The 19,750-nt window shown below is 33.8% G+C and overlaps 1 long non-coding RNA gene across 1 annotated transcript in view; it reads right to left on the bottom strand.

The window, feature by feature from the left end:
* Window positions 1-380: 380 nt before the first annotated feature.
* LOC127559645 (uncharacterized) overlaps window positions 381-19,750 on the bottom strand; it is a 75,256-nt gene continuing 55,886 nt past the window's right edge. Inside the window, exon 3 of the long non-coding RNA XR_007953176.1 lies at window positions 381-620. This is a non-coding gene — a long non-coding RNA (uncharacterized LOC127559645). The remainder of the gene's footprint in view (window positions 621-19,750) is intronic.

The following is a 19,750-nucleotide window of genomic DNA, read 5'->3' as shown; positions in this document are numbered from 1 at the left end:
ACTAGGCCCATTTCTCAGATTTGTTCTAAATAATGAAAGACTGAAAACTATTCACTTCTGGAAGTAATCACTCATGCTACTATTAAGATGATGAAATTATGTTTCTTCTTTCATAAATTTTCTCATTACAAATATGGCATTCATTTACAAATATGCTCATTGCTTCAGAGTTTTTAATATAGCATTTGTGAACTTAAACTTTTTGGATAATTATTTCAATATAATTGATTTCATTTGTATTTATATTTATTTTTATTTTATACATTTAAAAACATTTTTCTGAGAAAGGTTCATATGTCTCATATGAGTCCTAAGAGAGGCCATGACACACAAAATATAATGAATCCTTGCTAGAAAAAATTAGGTAATTAGTCCTCTTAAGCCCATTTATTTTGTGCCACTGTTACAATAGGTATCCTAACTCTGATTAGAAACTACTTTAAGAACTTTAAGAATTGTCTTTTACGTGGTGACTAGCAGTTTAGAAACTTCAAGAAAATAATTTTTAAGGGGGAATTAACTTTATTAAATTTAACTTCTCTGTGGGGGCCCCATCACTTGCTTTTTAAAAAGCAATATTCTCTCCACAAAGCCTCTTGATAGAAACAATGGGTTAACACCTGGAAGAAAAAAAAAAAAAAGGAGTTCTGATCAGGACAGATTACAGTTTCTCACATGAGTTAAGCTGAGTAACCAACCTAGCTTCCTACTCCTAAAACAGGGACAATGTTTAGTAACATATGAAGCCTGGCACTAGTGGCATGTGAGACGCCTTTTTCTAATTTGCACACAATGGGACAGGTTGCAGGAAGTAACCAGCCCAGTATGCTCTATCCTACCTGGCAGGAAGATCTCATGAGAGTGCCAGGAGCACATCATATTGACAGGTCAATGGCTTTCTTTCACAATACACAAATTTCCCTTTAGGTAAAACAAAAGTTTATTTTTGGGGTTCCTGCAGCAAACACCTATCTCCTCTCTTCCACCAAGTTTGCAGATAGCATTCAATTCAATTCAATTCAGCATTTATTCAGCATCTACTTATTCATGTAGCAGCTTAGAAGAGTTTAGGGAATCTTTCTAGTTGTGTTACTTTAAGCAAATCATTCACTAAATATTTAATTGACTTACTTGAAGATGTGAAGAATCTCAATTTCCTCTAAGATTCCTTTTAGCTTTAAGTCTATGACTCTATAGAGCAGTGGTTCTCAAAGTCTGGTCCAGAACATCCTGAGGAATTTCTGAAATACTTTTAGAGAGTCTACAAATTCATAATTGGTTTTTATTTTTAATGTGATCAACATCTATAACTATAACCCACATAAACAAAAAAATTTTGGACAGATCCTCAATCATTTTTAATAGGATAAAAATATTGAGAACAAAAGTTTGAGGACCACTGCACAGAGTATTCTGCGATACACTGAAGCTAAGAATGACCAAAAACCAAATAAACAAATAATCCCTATTTTGAAAAAAGCTTAAAATATTTGAGAAGGGGGTAGGTTATAACACATCCACAAATAAATAAATGTAAGATAATTTGATAAAGGAAACAGTATGGGGAGACAAGAGAAAAACTAGAGAAAACTTCTCAAATTAGGTGATACCCAATCTGAGCCTTGAAAGATACTGATTTTGAGAAGCAGAAATAAAGAGTATTTCAGGTATAGGTATGGAGTATGTCAATGAATGGAGGCAAAAGATGACATGCTGAGCTTGGGAAACAGTCTGACCAATTCAGTTTGACCAAATTGTCCTTTGTCTTTTTTTCAAAATGAGGTCAATGCCATTGTTTACATGGTAGGCCATGTAAAGAGAATTAACTGGGAAAGGACTAGATCTTGTCTTAATCTTTGAAGGTTCAGAATTTTTGCATACTCATCACATATTCCCTATTACTCTCTCCTTTCTCCTTTCTTCCCTTCCTCCCCTTCCTCCTTTCCTTCCTCCCCTTCCTCCTTTCCTTCCTCCCTTCCTTCCTTCCCTTCCTTCCTTCCTCTTTCTCTTCTCTGCTTCCTTCTTTCCTCTAACTCTTCCCTTCTTCCTTGTTTTCTCCTTTCTTTTCTTCCTTCCTTCCTCCCTCTCTCTTTTTCTCTTTCTTCCCTCCCTCCTTCCCTCTTTCCTTCCTTCCTTCCTTCCAATTGGGTCCAATAAAAAATTGCTGCAACTATTAAGTAGGACGAAGTAAAAACATTGTTCAAAGATTAAAGTATTTTTGATTATTTGAGTAATAACACATATATATAGGTTTGTTTACAAAGTATGATTCCATAATAACCCCATGGATATTATTTTAGAGTTGAGTGGACTGAAACTTCAAAAATTCAAGTGACTTTCCCAAGTTTGCCCAGATAGTTTATAACAGAGGAAAGATTCAAACCTTGTCTACTAATTCCAAGTGCTGTGTGCTTTTTTCCCCTACCACTAGTTAATATATAATAACTCATATCTACACAGAACTTTCATGTTTACATGAAACATGTAAACAGCCTCCTGTTTACATTAAGTAAAGTTTTAAAGTAAAATAATTCTGTGTTCCATTCTGTTCCTCAGAAAAATTATTTTAGTAATTCTGTGGAGGATGGATTAGAGAGTTAAAAGACTGGAAGCAGGAAACAATTAGGAAACTATTACAATAGACTGAGTGAATGATAAAGGCTGTGTAAAAGGAGAAAAGGGTGGCTTGTATAAGAGATGTTATGGAGGTAGAGTTGATAAAACTCCATACCTATACCTGAAATACTCTTTATTTCTGCTTCTCAAAATCAGTATCTTTCAAGGCTCAGATTGGGTATCACCTAATTTGAGAAGTTTTCTCTAGTTTTTCTCTTGTCTCCCCATACTGTTTCCTTTATACAGGTATTATCATCTCCCTTTTACAGATACCAAAATTAAGACTTAGGTTGTGGCTTGCATATTTCTGTCAAATGAAGCAACATATGGAAAGATCAATGGGATTGGAATGAGAATATAGAAATGTAAGTTCTGCTCTGTCTCTTACTAGCTGTGTGACTTTAGGTAAGCTGCTTAACTTGTCTGGGTCTTATTTTTATCATTTATAGAAATGGGGATAATAAGTGTAATACCTACCTTATAAGAGTTGTTGAGAGGGTTGAATGACATAATAAATGTAAAGCACTTTAGAATTGCAAAGACCCATTTTAAGGTTAAAAAATGTAATATGATTACATCAGCATGTCAAACTGAATGTGTTCAAAATGGAACTCACTATCCTTGCTTTTTTTTTTTTTTTTTTTTATCCTACTCCTCCAAACTTCCCTTACTCTGTTAAGGACATTGCAACTCTTCCAAATCATCCCCATCCACAATCCCTCAGTCATATGTACATATTACAGGGTTTATAGTATAAAAGATCTTTCCCCTCATGTCCGCTGCCCCCATCAATGGGATGTTCGCTATAAGCCAGACCCTCAGACTGTGCTATTATGTTTGAGTAGAATCCTGTCTCAAAGAGAGGAAATCAGGAGTGGGGATGGGGTGGTGTTTGGGGCTACAGATTTAGCCCTGCCCATCCAGTTTCAGGGGCTCTCCCAAAAGGTAAGTATTATGAGAGAGTACTACACCTCAATGATGTGATAGCTCAGTAACAAAAACTGACATGCTTATACCCAATACTCATTATCTTCAAACTTGTGTCCTATATAAATCAATAAAGACTTATTTTGCTAAGAATTTCCTTCTTCATTTTGAATCTATCTGCCAGCTCCTTCAACATGTCCAGCTCTTACTCAGCTTAAAAAACTTTCCTGAGCCCCTGTCATCATCTCTAACTATCATCCTATATCTCCTCTTACTTTCATAATCACATTCGTAGGGAAAAAAAAGTATCTCAATGGTTAACTTCTTTTTTCTATTTCCCATTCACCTATCAATTTATTGCAATGTGAGGTTTTGATCCCACTACTTGAATGAAATTGTCCTCTTCAAGGTGGCAATAAACTCATAACAACTAAATTCAAAAAAATTTTAATAATGTTCATCCTCCTTGACATTTTTAGCTTTTGACCCTCTTGACTCCTAGCCTAATCAGGATCTAGTATACTAAACTAAGTCATCTATCCCACATAGTAGAGAACCAGGTACCTTCTTCTATAAAAATGGAAGTAATAAACATCTACTTCCCAGGATTATTGTGAAATATATATACAGGTATGTATATGTATATGTATAAAATAATTTTGTGTAAAATAATCTGCAAATCTTAAAACACTATATAAATGCCCATTATTACCCCTTCCATTTCTTCTTTGTTGTTGTTGTTGTTGTTGTTGTTGTTGTTGTTGTTGTTGTTGTTGTTGTTGTTGTTGTTGTTGTTGTTGTTGTTCTTCTTCTTCTTCTTCTTCTTCTTCTTCTTCTTCTTCTTCTTCTTCTTCTTCTTCTTCTTCTTCCTCCTCCCCCTCCTCCCCAGATCCCCACTTCTGCTGGAAATATTGCAGAACTCTATTCAAACCATGAAACCCACTATACTGAAATTAGAATATTGAACACCTGTCCTTTCATTACTTTCCAATACTCTTTGGACCTTGCTATTTACTCTGCCACTTTACTTACCTAAATACTACTTGGCCTTTCAAACTGCTAACTACTGAACATAAATATAAACCTGAATCCTCCTTTCTGTGTCATCCTTTAGAATAGGGACTGTCTCAGTTTCTTAGTTGTGTCCCCAGTACTTAGCATAATGCTTAGCTTCTAGTTGATGCCTAATTGTTTTTTCTATTCTTCCCTGGATATTCTCTCCTCCCTTGAATTCTGGACCCATGTCATTCTTCATTCTCCTCTCAAAGTTTGACTACTCCTTATCAGTATCTTTTGTTGTATCATCTCCTAACCTTTAAGGTTCTGCTTCAAGCCATCTTTTATTCCATACTCTCTCAGTGATTTTATTGACTTCGTGAGTTTATCATATCTACACAGATGACTTCATTTTTCTCTCTTATACCTCATATATCCAGTCATCTTCCTCTCAAATTCCCATATGTCTACAGTTGCCCAATGAATATGTCTACTTGTTGTCCCATTGACACCAACGTGTGAAACTTAATGTTTAAAATAGTACTTATCATTCCCTTTCATTATTCCACTTTTCCAAACTTTCCTAATTCTGATGAAGATACTGACATTCTTCTAAGTCATCTCAATTCACAACCTCATAGTCAGCCTTGATTTTTCCTTATCTTTCATGCCCTACATCCAATAATTTTCCCAGTCTTATCAACTCTACCTCCATAACATCTCTTATACAAGCCACTCTTTTCTCCTTTTACACAGCCTTTATCATTCACTCAATCTATTGTAATAGTTTCCTAATTGTTTCCTGCTTCCAGTCTTTTAACTCTCTAATCCATCCTCCACAGAATTACTAAAATAATTTTTCTGAGGAACAGAATGGAACACAGAATTATTTTACTTTAAAACTTTACTTAATGCTTCTAGGATAAAATGAAAACTTCAGTCTGATATTTAAAGACCTCCACAATCTGACTATAACCTCTCTTTCCTTAATATTTCATATTACTTCTCTTCACACACTGTACAAGATTTAAAAAAGTTTTTTAATAGTTTAAAATTGCAGTAGAGACACTATGAATGGTCCAGTCAAATAACTGGAACTAGTTATTCTAGCTTGAAGAAGGTACGGTTATTTTTCTGTTGTCTCCTCTGTTAGATTGTAAAGTCCTTGAAGGAGGGACTTCTTATTTTTGCCTCTTTATATCTTCAGAGTAATATAATGCCTGATGCATAGTAGGTGCTTAATAAATATTGATTGATTGATTGATTGATTGTTCCTGACTTCAGCATTCTGTTTCCACTTCTTTTGCCCAGGCAAGCTGCCATGCCTAGAATTCACTTCCCTCCTTGCCACCATCTCTTAGAAACCTTAGTTTGCTTTAAGGCATGAAGCCTAGTTTGATTCTTCAATTTTTAGTGCTCTATCTCCTTTCTCTAATGATGACCCATTACACACACACACACACAAACACATACATGTATGTGTGTACATATGTGTGTGTCTATATATATGTGGATGTGCACTTATTATATGACCCAATTAGAGTAAATAGGCAGAAGTTGTTTTGCTTTGTCTGTATTCAAAGTATCTGGCACAGTTCCTGTCCGGGAGAAACTTCATAAATATTTGGGTCAAATAAGATTTATGAATAAGATATCTATATTGCCATTATGGGATTATATTTTTACTTGGAATCAGATTAGATATTCACCCAATAAAATGAGTAACAGGTATTGTAGGATGCATGATAATTATTGAAGAGATCTATATGTTAAGCACTATAGTAATTCAGAGAAAGGAGAGATTATTGTGAGTAGAAGATAATTAGAAAATGTATTCTTTATGAAGAGTTTATACTCTATGTAGGTTTTGAAAAATGGGTAGATTTTAGATAGGTGAAAAAAATAAGAGTATTCTATATGTAGAGAATGCTGTGGGTAAAGACACAGAACAAAAATTTGAAAGGTATATTTGGAGAATGGCAAAGACTCCGGTTTATTTGGAACTGGTTTCATTGGAAAAATAATAAAAGACAAGGTTAAGTAGATTGGGTTATATTGTAGAGGGCCTTGAATATAGGGATATGAGTCTATATTTAATCTTTTGTTCAATGAAGAACCATGAAATAAAATAGATGAGGGGAATATTTGTTGTGATTGTTCAGTTATTTCTCAATCATGTCCAACTTTTTGTGAACCTATTTGGGGTTTTCTTGCCAAAGATAATGGTAATAGTTTGCCATTTTCTTCTCCAGCTCATTTTTACAGATGAAGAAATAATTTACCTTGGAGTGACTTGTCCAGGATCATCATATAGCTAGTACGTATGTATGGGCATATTAGAAAGATGAGTCTTCTTGACTCCAAGACTAACATTTTCTCCACTGTGCTATCTAGCCACTTCCAGTGTTTCTAAATAAGAAATGGGAAAAAGCCTGAATAAGAGTAGGAATAGTAAGGATGAAAATTGCTTATCTGCATCACAAAAAATAGATTTGGTGACCAATTGGATGAAGGAAGAAGTTGAGGAGGCTGAGTTTTGGATAAGAATCTAAAACAATGATCATGAGCAGGAAAAAATGATTCAGAGAGATATTGATATAGTTTATTTTCATTCCAATGATACCTTTACCTCTTTGATGATTGTAATATTCTCCAATAAATCTATGTCATCTAATCAAATCTCATAACTTGGGGCCTCCCTCCTCCTCTTATATTTCTTTTAAGACTATTTATTAATGCATTCTGTGTAAAAGACTTTAATGAGATTAGGAATAGGGATCTGGGTTTACAATTTTATTGACATAACGAACTCCTAGGTGAGGAAACTCTTATGTTTGACATTTCTTATACAATTTCTTTTCTTAGAGAGTTTCTGAGAGCTTTGAGAAGTTGTGACTTCTCCAGGGTCATACAATCAGTATGTGCCAGAGAGAAGACTTCTACCCAGGTCTTTCTGGCCAGCTCTCTATAGCACCTCTTTTTCAATCAGAATAGTAGAAATAAATCCTTATAGGTTATCAGTGCACCCAGCATGCATCTCTTCTGCCCTTGGCCTGTCCAGCTCCTACATCAATCATTCAAGTGAGGGAGGCAGGATAAAATCCAAGAAGTTCATTTACCCTTTGCTCTCAGTTTTTTCTGGTCAGGGCTTTCTCACAAGCTTTTTTAGTCACAAATTGCTCTGGTAGATTTATCCCACTGATGCAATGCAGGAATTCAGAGCACTTTGCTAGCTCCAAGTACTGGCCTCACTTCCAAGCAATCATTGTTCTCTTCTCTCTTTCTCCACTCCTTTTTCTCTTACAATCAGGTGTGGGAATTTAATTTCATCTTTATCTCTTTAATGCCAGGCATTTGGGGGTGGGTGGGGGAGGTATTTCTGACAAAGCATATGGAAATGGCAGATCTATACAAAAAAAAATCCCTCTCTAACTTTTCTTCAGATTCCAGTTCAGTTTCCATTCTAAAATTTCTTCATCACTCATGAAGCCATCAGGCCAGAATCCTCTGGGAGGAACATGGGTGCTACATAGAAAATGTATGTTATATGCTGTCTTCCCACATTACCAAGAAAGCTCAGTGAGTATCTTGTTTGCTTATATTTATCTCCTCAGAGTTTTGCACAATTCCTGGTACATAGTAAGTGCTTTAAAAATGCTTTATATCTTCCTTCTTTTCTTTTTCCTTCCTCCTTCTTCTTTCCCATATCTCTTTTTCTTTTAATCTCTGTCTCTCTCTGTATCTTTCCTCTCTCTGCGTGTTTTATCTCTCTCACTGTCTTTCTCTGTCTCTGTCTCTGTATGTGTCTGTCTCTATCTGTGTCTCTTTCAGTCTCTCTGTCTCTGTTTCTCTGTCTCTGTCTCTGTCTTTTTTTCTCTCTTTCTGTCTGTCTCTCTTCTCTTTCTCTTTCTCTCTCCTTTCAGTGAAATATTGCTAGGTAAAGAGATGATTGGAGTTTGGCTTATAATTGTCCAAACTCCTTCCACATTAATGTAAATGAATTTTTATAGCAAAAACTCTAGCTTCCTTTTTTGAGTTACTGTATGGATCATCTTGGACTTGAGACAGACTAAAACTGAAAAACTCCTTACACTTTCCTGAACTATCTTGATAATTGCTCAATCCTTTTCTTGGCAGGGCAGCCCTGGCCTGAGAGACCTTGATGCTTTACATTCATCTGGCACCTGCAAACCAAGGAACTCAATGTCAGGACAAAGTGTTCTACTAATAGAATCTAATTATAAATGCTGCAGCAACTGTTTGCCACTCTTTATTTTTCTTAAGGATTCCATGACGTGACTTTCTAGTCTCTTTGTCAGCCCTGATAGAAAATCTAATGAGAGGAATTATGGTTCAGTGGAAATAGTACTAGATTTGGCATCAGAAATTGAGTCTGAATCTCATAGCAGGTATTTACTACCTGTGTAACTTTGGGCAAGTTGTTCAAGAAGTTCTCCACTTCCTGACCTATCCACCCCCTTGTCATCACTATAGCCTCATCTTTCAAATGAGGAGTTTAGACTATGACCTTTAAAGCTGAGCACAACTCTAAATTCTCTGATCCTCAAACATTTTCCATTAGTTACATGAACCATGTCAATTGAGCAAAAAAATCTTTTCTTAAGTGCCTACTATGTGCTAGTTTTTAATGGACAATGGAAAAGAAACAAGGAAAGAAAATAAACATGTATTAAACACCTACTATGTGCCAGACACTGTCCTAAGCACTTTACAAATATTATCTTATTTGATCCTCATGACAACTTGGGAAGTGGGTGCTATAATTATCTACAATATATAATTGCAGAAACTAAGGCAGAAGGAGGTTAAGTGACTTGTCACTTAAGTAAGATACACAGTGAGTAAGTGTCTGAGGCTGGATTTAAAGCCAAGTAATTTGCCCCTGGAGGATATCAAGTCAAAAATGAAACAATCCCTGCCCTCAAGAAGCTTATATTTTATCTAGGAAGACAATAAGTACATATTTAAGTGTGTGTATATACATTATATTGCATATGTATACACACACACAAAGTGATTTTAGTGGTCTAGGAGGTACCTTAGGTTGAAAGTGGTGTTTAAACTAAATTTTGAAGGAAATAAGGAATTCTGAAGGGAGAGGTAAGGAAGAAGTAAATTCCATAGAAGTACATGCATGGGGGATGGCTATTGTAAAGAGATGAAGATCGAAGATGGGAGTGTCCTGTGTGAGAAATAGCAAGAATCCAGGTTGGATGGAAGGAAGGAATATAGGAAGGAGAATGAGATATAACAAAGCTGGAAGATAGGTTGGGACCAGGATCTGAAAAGCTTTAAAAGACAAGTTATATAAAAATTAAAGCGAAATGTATTGGTTTAGCTATAGAAATTTTCAATTTTTATAAGTTGTTCCTACTTGTCTCTAACATTTTTGATTTCTGCATTATAAAAGCCATCACAGAAAAATCCAACTGCTAGAATAACCTTTCACAATATAAATCAAGATGGCTGCATCAGAGTTTGTTCTCTGTTCCTTCATCGTCCCAAGCTGAGTCACTTTCTGTTTTTTACAACATGATTTCTGAGCTAGTACTGTCTAAATAATCCTGAGCTACAGGCCTGAAAGGCCTGTGTTTCTAAGAACCTTCTGCCACTTAGTTCCTATCCCCTTTAAAAATGTTTCCATGTGAGCAATTGAGGTTTCAGAGAAATGCTTTCACAGTTCCTTATTATGAGACTATCATCTGTCTTCCCTTCATGCCCACACTGCCCGTACACACACACACACACACACACACACACACACACACACACATTATAGTCTTCCTCACAGTAGCTACATTCTGGATACAGATCTCCCTCTAACTTTTTTTCTGGGTTTTCATCTTTGTCATGTTGGAGTTTTTTCTCAATGATTTAGTGGTAAAACATTAACTTCTCAAAGTATATACATATGAATTTTTTTTTTCCTTCAGAAAGACCAAATACTTTTTTTGTATGAGAACACTTCCACAGCTATGTGGGAGAATTCTTTGGATGGGAATTCCTGAAGATCATGTACCCCCTATAGCTCAGGATCTTAGTGTTGAAGAGTTAGAAGGAGATAAGGATTTTGAGGTCAGTTGGTTCACTACTTTTATTTGACAGATGAAGAAAGGAGGTAAAGTGACTTGGTAGATAAGTTCTAATGAGTTGCTTAGGGACACACAGCTGACAAATGTCAGATGTTGGCTCTAAACCTAGTACTTTATCTACTATACCAAGATGCCTCTGCATGAAAGAGCCTCGAATTCAGGTTTTTGTGAAGTTGTGGGTTTTTCTCTTCAGAATACCTTTCTTACTAGTCACCTGAAATCAAATCTTCTAGAATTTCAATCTAAAGCTCCGAATTACCTTATATCCTAAAATTCTCCATGAACGAATATCCTCTTTGGATGCTTCATTGTAGCATCAAGGTGAGCCTGGGCTCTTAAAGACAATGCCAGTGGAAATGAGGTGAAGTTTTATCAGGTCCCTACTGAAGTAGAAAGGCTTTGAATACAGGTGGTGTTTGTTATATAAAAACCAACCTAATTGGATTCAAAGAAGCATACTCATTGAAAGGTTGCTACCAGACATTGAATTTTCCTGGCTATGACAACTCATGAATACTTTTGTTACAAGGAGGAATTCTGTGAGTTCTAGGGATTTCACTGGAAAATGGCAATGCTGTGAGTAAAAAATAGCAATAAAGCCTTTAAAAAGATGTTGCCCCACATTCATCTCAATTACCCTATTTCTTTTTTTCTTTTTTTCTTTTTTTTTTTTTGGAATGACCATTAGCTGTGATACCTGAAAATGAAGAAACTTTAATTAACTTCCCCCCCCCCAACTCTTCACTTCTTCCTTTCATCTAAAATCTTTTATCTGATTAGATATCATAGAAATTGCTCATAGTAGTAACTTACTTCGATAACATAGTAATATCAAAGATACATAGTAGTAACTTATTTAAATAAGATGAGGTATATTAGGAATATGTTTTATCTCCTTATAGCATGTAGACATTGAGTTTGAAATGAGCTTTTTCATGTTATATGGATGTATTTATTTGTATTATATGGATGTGTTTATATTGTTATCTATATTGTTTGAATTTTAGTCTTTATATATTTCTGGTTTTCTATGAAGCATTGAAAAGATTTCTAATGAAGCAATTAAAAAGATACGTATTCTTTAAAGATTAATCTTTTTTTTTTTTAATGTAGAAATAAGATGAGCTTTGTAGAATGTTATCCTAGAGTCCAAGCCTATTTCCTTTATTTTTATATGTATCATATTCTTTATATCATATACCTATATATATCATATTTATCCTATGTATCATCTATCTATGTATCCTATTATACATCACTTTTATTTAACTTATGTTTAATCCATGCTTTCTGAAATATGAACTGTCTCTGTCTAGTTGTTTATATTATGTTGTATTTTTTGATGAAGTGCTATAACTTGTTGACTATATATCTAAATGAGTTACACCTGGGGTTCTTCTCTGTTGATTATGTGTGGATTTCTATATCTCTGCATTATCCTCTGTTTTCAATACATCTGTGTAATTGTCATGTATAATTTCCTGAAATGTAATGATGACACTTTTTTGTTTCATTTTTAAATTGTTGGTCTTTTAAATTGCTTTCACTTACCAGAACCTAATATTGCTTTCTAATTTTCCACTTCTTATTTTTTTTTTAATCTGTTGCTATATTTCTGCATTTTTGCTTCTATATTTGTCATTTTCTTAAAGTTTTTTTTTTTTTTCCGGTATTAAGTTTTTCTGCTATCTATTCTAAACTGCCAGTTTCCTACTTTGATTTAAAATTATACTTTTGGAGGTCTAATTTCCTTCCTTATGTATTTCTGCATTTCATCTATTAATCTTTCCAACTCTTCTTAATGTCCTTATGGTTCTATTTTAATTTTGGGATTCTAGGAGTATTATTTCTTTTCCTCTGGGAATTTATCCTACTTTTGTCTTACTCCACAGTACAATATTTATTCTTCATATTATGACAGAAATTCTGACTTTTTTGTGTTGTGGATTCCTTTGGAAGTCTAAGCCTATGAATCAATTCCTTCTCAAAGTGGATTTTTCAGTTTTAAAAATTGAATTTAAGTGTAAAATTAATTTAAATTTAAAATCAAAAAAGGAATTTTCAATTCTTAAAATAAAATACATAGGATTACAAAAGAAAGCAATTACATTGATGTATAGTTATTAATAAATTTTTAAAGGGTAAGAAATTTTGGAATTAGAGCCTTTTTTGATCATTATTATTTGCTCATTTCCTCAATTATTCTGTTTTTTTTTTCTTTTTTACATTGGATTCCTTTTCAGGATTTCATCCCTTTCCCTTTTTTGTAGTTGTTTTTTATTTGTTACATTTATTGCTATTTATTTCTCAACTCTATTACCAGAAATCATCAGGATTTCTCTCATATTTATGAAAGTATCTTCTTTTGTTTTCTTCCTTCCCTTATCTTTTAAAGTTCCTTACCCAGTTACCTCAAGAAAGTTTTTATCTTTTTCTTCTTGTATTCACTCTGTTTCCTTCATTTGTAGGCCCCAAATGACCCTAATAATGGCTAAGAAAAATAAGTGTGATTTTTGTTATACTAATATCTAGGAAAAGGAAATCTGTGAATTTTTTAAGCTTTTTATTTTTAAAACATATGCACAGATAATTTTTCAACATTAGCCCTTGCATAGCCTTGCATTTCAGATTTTCCCCTCTTTCCCCCCACCTCCTCCCCTAGATGGCAAGTTAATCAAATATATGTTATACAAGTTAAAATATATGTTAACTCCAATATGTGTAAACACTTATATAATTCTTTTGCTGCACAAGAAAAATCAGATCAAAAAGGAAAGTAAATGAGTAAGAAAACAAAATGCAAGTGAACAACAACAACAACAAAAAAATGAAAATGTTATATTGTGATTCACATTCAGTTCCCACTCTCTCTGGGTATAGATGGCTTTCTTTGTCACAAGATCATTGGAATTGGCATCTGTCATCTGATTTTTGGAAAAAGTCATGTTCTTCAGAATTGATCATTGTATATTTGCCATGTACAATGATCTCCTGGGTCTGCTCATTTCATTTAGCATCAATTCATGTAAATCTCTCCAGACCGCTCTAAAATCATCCTCCTGATTGTTTCTTATGGGACAATAATATTCCATAACATTCATACACCATAACTTATTCAACCATTCTCCAACTGATGGGCATCCATTCAGTTTCCAGTTTTTTGCCATTATGAAAAGGGCTGCCACTAACATTTTTGCACATGTGGATCCCTTTTCTTCCTTTAAGATCTCTTTGGCATGTAGGCCCAATAGAAACACTGCTGGATCAAAGGGTATGCACAGATTGGAAATTTCATGAATTTCAAAGTAAAATTAGACATTTTCATCAACTGCTAATATCTTTGGAAATAAGCAGAAGTCTCTATTAGAATCTCAGAAAATTTCTTCATTTGCTTTCTTATATTTTGCTAATTAAAGCTGTTTTTCATCAAGCACTAGTATACAAATGAAAAAATTATTTCTTATTCAATTTTATTGTTTTTCTGTTTTGTTTAATTAGGAACATTGTTTTGTACTATTTTTCATTGCCACATTTCAGCTCCATTATGGATTAACTAAGCTTTTAAGGATGAGTCTGGAAGTATAACAACCATTTGTAATATTGTTTCAACGGTAAAATGCATTTCAAATTTTAAACAATCGACTTGCAAATGAACTTTTGAAATACAACCTATTTGCAAATTAGGAGCTGTCTGTATTTTGGTCTTCTAATTCATATTTACATAATTCTCTTTCCCAAAGTAGGTAAGCAGAATCATATTTTAGTATGAACTCTCAGTAATCTAAATCCATTTCATTATTCCTCTTATTCTCCATTGTTTTCTTTTGCATGTATTGTCTTATTCTTAATGTTAGAAAATATTTAAACTTCAAAGGACTTTAGAAATTACTTAGTCCAACTCTTTCATTTTATAGATGAAAATACTTAGGTCTAAAAAGTTTAAATGATACATCAAAATTATATGACTAATTGGTGGCAGTTAGTCTCTAGATGTCTTAAGTTCAGTCAAGTCCTCTTCCCCTTACACTGTCTGTTTTTTTCTAAATCTACAATTCTAATATGTAGTGTCTGATTTTAACCAAAATGTATTACTGGAAAAATCATCATAAAGTAAATAGGTCACTTTTTGTTTGGTTGCTGTTGAACAATGATATTATTAGAGATTGCATTTCTGAGCAAGGACTGGATACTAAACATATCACAGATATGAGTAACAAAATACCAATATGTCATCACTTTTCTCACTTAAAATAGTGAAATTATATCCACATTTGATAAATTAGTCATAAATGAATTTTACACATTTATTACACAAAGGAGTCCAATGTGCCCTTGCATATACAGTAAAAACGAATCACAACAAAATAAAACATATACACTACATGGTAAATTTAACCCTCCTAAAATTATGTTAGTTATGATAAATATTAATTAAAGATATTAAAGGCAACATGGCAAAGTTGAGATAGATCTTGAGTGGGAATTGTTTCCTAGATACTCATCTAGGCTCTCCATTGTGTGTCCTTGGGCAACTTATTTAATATTTCTGAGCCTCTGTTTCCTTATCTATAAAATGATGAAATGAAACCAGATACCCTCTAAAGTCCCTTCCAGTCTTATATATCTGTGATTTAATTAATGATAATTGTACTAGCTTCCTTTGTATGTAGAAAAAATTTTGAGGTCTAATTTAGATGTATCCTTAGGGGGAAAAATTCCCCGGGGAAGTTTGAACTGAGGATGGCTTCTATTTCTGGTTACCTTTTGAAAGCTCTGGCATTGAAAATCATTGTATGAACCCCTTTTTTCAAAATCAGCCATGTTGGGATTTGTCTATTTGAAGGATTTTATTTGTAGGGTTTGAGAGAAACACATCCTATTATTATACCTGGTCCTTTTCTTCATCTTTTCTTCATTATTTTCTCTTCTTCTTCCCTCCATCCAATATCAAGGACAATATGTAAGGGGAAAAACTATATACAAAAGGATAATTTAATGAATGTCCATGGAAGGAGAAAAATGAGAGACCAACTCCATTCTTTTGCTCAGAAAGAAAACAAGCATTTATTAAGCACCCACAATATTAAGTGTTTTACATATATTATCTTATTTGATTCTCTTAATGAAAGTTCTATTATGATTCCCATTTTATAGTTGAAGAAATAGAGGTAGACTGAAATTGACCTAGTCCAATTAGCAAGTTTCTAAGACGGAATTTCAATTTATAATTTTCTGACTCTAGACCCAATGTTCTATCCACTGATCCATGTAGGTTCCTTGGATGATGATAGAAAATTGAGGATTATTACACAGTGAAGCAACATGTACAGTCAAAAACATACTGGACTTAGAGTTAGGAAACCTAGGTTTTAGTTTTAGTTTATATACTAGCTAGCTGTGTGATCCTGGACAAGTGACTTTCTCCAAATCTGTTTCCTCATTAATAAATTAGTGAATGTATACCATACATTTATATGAGGAATATTTAAATGATACGGCTTTGTTGCTCTTAAATAGTTCTATAAGTGAGCTTTTATAAGGAGGCAGGGGTCTCCTTAAGTTACTGTTAAAACTAGCAGCATGGATTTGGAGCTGCTGAGGAGTGAAGTATAGGTATTAATTGGCCAGCATTGAGTGAGTAGAGTGGTGAAATGCAGTGTTCTAAAACAGGAATAGTTGTACTTAACATGGATTTAATAACTGAGATTATTGCTTTCAACTACTACAAAAGGAAATATGAACTTGGGAACAACTTAACCTACCATTAGTATCTCTAATTAAATAAAATCTTTTTTGCTCTATTTCCTGGCTAACAGGTCAATAATTCAATTCTGTTCAATACAAGAAACATTAAATGCCTACTATGTGAAAGACATTGTACTAGATGCTGCTAATATTTATATAAGCTTTATGGTTTCCAAATCACACATGCTTGTTTAATCTTCCAAACAAACCTATGAGGTAAGTGCTATTATTGTTTCATTTTACAGATGAGGATATTGATCTAAGCTTTGTAAATCATTTCATAGTCTTTTCTTCTTCATGAAGTCTTTCTATACTTGCCCAGTTGATGACATTGATTCCTTCCACTTTTGAAATCTCAGCATTCTTCATTTGTCAATTAATTAATTGTAAACTGCCTAGTTACATTTCTGATACTGTTATTTGATGTTTCATATATTTATATTTGTCTCTTCAATTCATAATAACAATAGTTGATAATTATATAGTATTTTATACTTTACAAAGTACTTTCTATGTCTTACTTCATTTAATCCCTCAAATTATACCACTTTACTCTGTGAATATGTACTATGGATATTATTATCCCATTTTACAGCTGAAGAAATTAAAAATTAGAGGAGGTAAATTATTTATTCATGGTTATAAAAATTATAAATGTCAGAACTGGATTAGAATCCAATTCTCTCTCCTTCTGGAACCACTGCTCTTTCTATTATAAGGACAGCTAGATAGTGCAGTGAATAGATAACTGAACCCAGAGTCAAGGAAGACAAGTTCAAATCTAGCCTCAGATACTTTCTAGCTGTGTAACCCTAGACAAGTCATTTAATCCCTCCTTGATTCAGTTTCCTCATCTGTAAAATAGTGATACTAATCTCTATTGTTGTTGTGAATGTTAAGTTGTTGTGAAATAATTCCTAAGGTTATTGTGAGGATGAAATGAGATGATATTTGTAAAGTGCTTTTTAAATCATAAAATTCTATATGAATGTTGGCTATTATATGATGATAATTATTATTACAATGTTTCTTGAGATCAGGAACTATCATATTTCTAGATAATCCTCTAGCATATTGACAAGTATAATTGACTCTTGATTCAACAAGTTATTGTTAAGTTCTTAACATAAGCAAAGTCTGTGCTGGCTGCAAAGGACATAAGGCAAAAATGAAAATTTCTGCCCTCAAGAAGCTTTCATTTGAACAGACGACCACAACATTAGAGATAAAAAAGCATTGAATAAGGCAGAGTATGACAGCAAAAGAGAGATGAAGACAAAGCTATAGGATTTTTAAAAAAATTATAGAAGCTAGAGCTTATTGCAGATGTAGGTACTTAGGGAATAGAAGGATTTGTGAAGAGATGGCATCTGAGCTCAGCCTAAAAGGAAGAGGATTTTAATATTCAGAGATGAGGCTGACTTATAGTGGTCTGAATTGAGAATGGGAGTGATTTATGCTGAAAGCAATAAAATTTTTTGTCAGCACATTTAAGGATGTGGCATGTAGTTTAATTGGAAACCCAAGTGAAGTCCCAAGATCCAACTGGAAAACCCAAGTAAACAATGAGTATTAGGGCAGCCATATTGATATCTGAAAACTAAGGCAGATGGTCAATCTAGAGAGAGTCTGGAAATGACTTCCAAAGAGGGATTGAAAAAGTCAGAGAATTAGTACTAAAAACAAGGGATATCACCAGAGAACTTAGGGTACAGTAGTTTTCAGGTCATGGAAGGGAAATGGAATCTATAATGTTCTTACCAGAGGCTGCTTTAAGGACTTGGAATGTCAGTACCTCAAGCTTTCACTGGGAATTTTGAGTCCATCTTTGACTCTTGCATCAGAGAAGATCATTGGTAATCCAAAATCACAAGTGAGAAGGTACCAATTAACTGGGAAATTCTAGCCTAGAAGTATTTGGCATAGAAGAGTCATATGTGGAATATTCTAGGAAAGAGATAGGATAAGAACTAGTACATTCTAAGAGGAAGAAGAGATAATGGTTAGGGAATAGGCAATTTATTAGAAAGAGTGTACTTAAAGATAAGAGAAGTTATCTATCTAGCACCTTCATTTTACAGATGTAGAAACTGAGGCCCAGAGAGATTAAGAAAACTGCTGAAAAGTTACACAAGTAGTAAATGGTTGAAGTAGTTCTTGAATATAAATGCTTTGACTCTACATGCTCTCCTCATTTTTGCTGCCTTAAAGGAAGGACCGATAAAGAGATCATGGATTTATAGCTGGAAAGAACCTTAGAAGTCACTAATCAAGGCTCATCTAAAGTCTCAAGGGATTTAAGAAATTGTCCAGGTTTGCACAAGTCATAGGGAGGAGAACCAAAATTTCAATTCTACTCCCCAAATACCTTTCTATCCTTTGTTCTATCCCTTGTACTATTCATTTTCCTAAATAATGAATGTTCTAGGCATGGAAGATAACTTTCACAAATGTACAAGCAGACTGTGGATTGGCTAGTTATCTCATTTAACTGATATTCATAGAGTGAATATGTGAAGAAGAAAAAGAATATGAAATAAATCTGGATCAATAGTTTGGAGAGAGATTGTGAAGATCCTTGAATAAGTCTGAGGAGTTTGTATTTTATTCTATGACTAAAAGGCAATATCAATAAATATTCTTTGATTCATTGATTTGATCTATCAATCACTGATTGATCCACTGAATGATTTCTATTTCATTAGCTAATTGTTTAGGGTCCTCCAATGCAACATGAAAACTTTAGGGGATAAGAGAGAGTTATAATCTACATTTTGTTACTGATCCAATATGTGATTTGGATAAATCCCCTCTAGTCTCCAGGGCCTCAATTTTTTATCTAAATTTAAAAAAGAAAAAACAAGATCAGTGACAGATTAGTGCAATGGAAAGAGAACAATCAGAATACTTGTGTTCAAATATAACCTATAATACTTCTTCAAGACTTTGTGTAGGTCACTTAATTAATCTTGAATCTTAGTTTTCTCCTATGTCAAATAAGAAAGTCTTCAAGATTCCTTCCAGCTCTTCAACTATAATCCTATGATTTTTAAAATTCATTTCAGTTGTCATCTCCTGTGGGAAGCCTTCTCTTATCCTCCCTATATGTTAGCAGTAGCAAGTCATCTGTCCTAGTTTTTAGGTATCAATATGGCTGTCCTAACACTCATTGCTTCCTCTGCTTCCTTGGGTTTTCCATTTGGGTCTTAGGACTTAACTTGAGTTTCCAATTAAGCTACATGCCATAGCCTGAAATGCATTGAAAAAAGGTTTTATTGCTTTCAGCATAGGTTACTTTCCATTTTCTCTCCTTCTTAAATTATCTGATCTCCATTTTTCCATTTATATTCTCT

Source organism: Antechinus flavipes, chromosome 4 (assembly GCF_016432865.1).
Source record: "Antechinus flavipes isolate AdamAnt ecotype Samford, QLD, Australia chromosome 4, AdamAnt_v2, whole genome shotgun sequence".
NCBI classification, from domain to species: Eukaryota; Metazoa; Chordata; class Mammalia; order Dasyuromorphia; family Dasyuridae; genus Antechinus; species Antechinus flavipes.
This window is presented reverse-complemented; position numbering and strand designations above follow the sequence as displayed.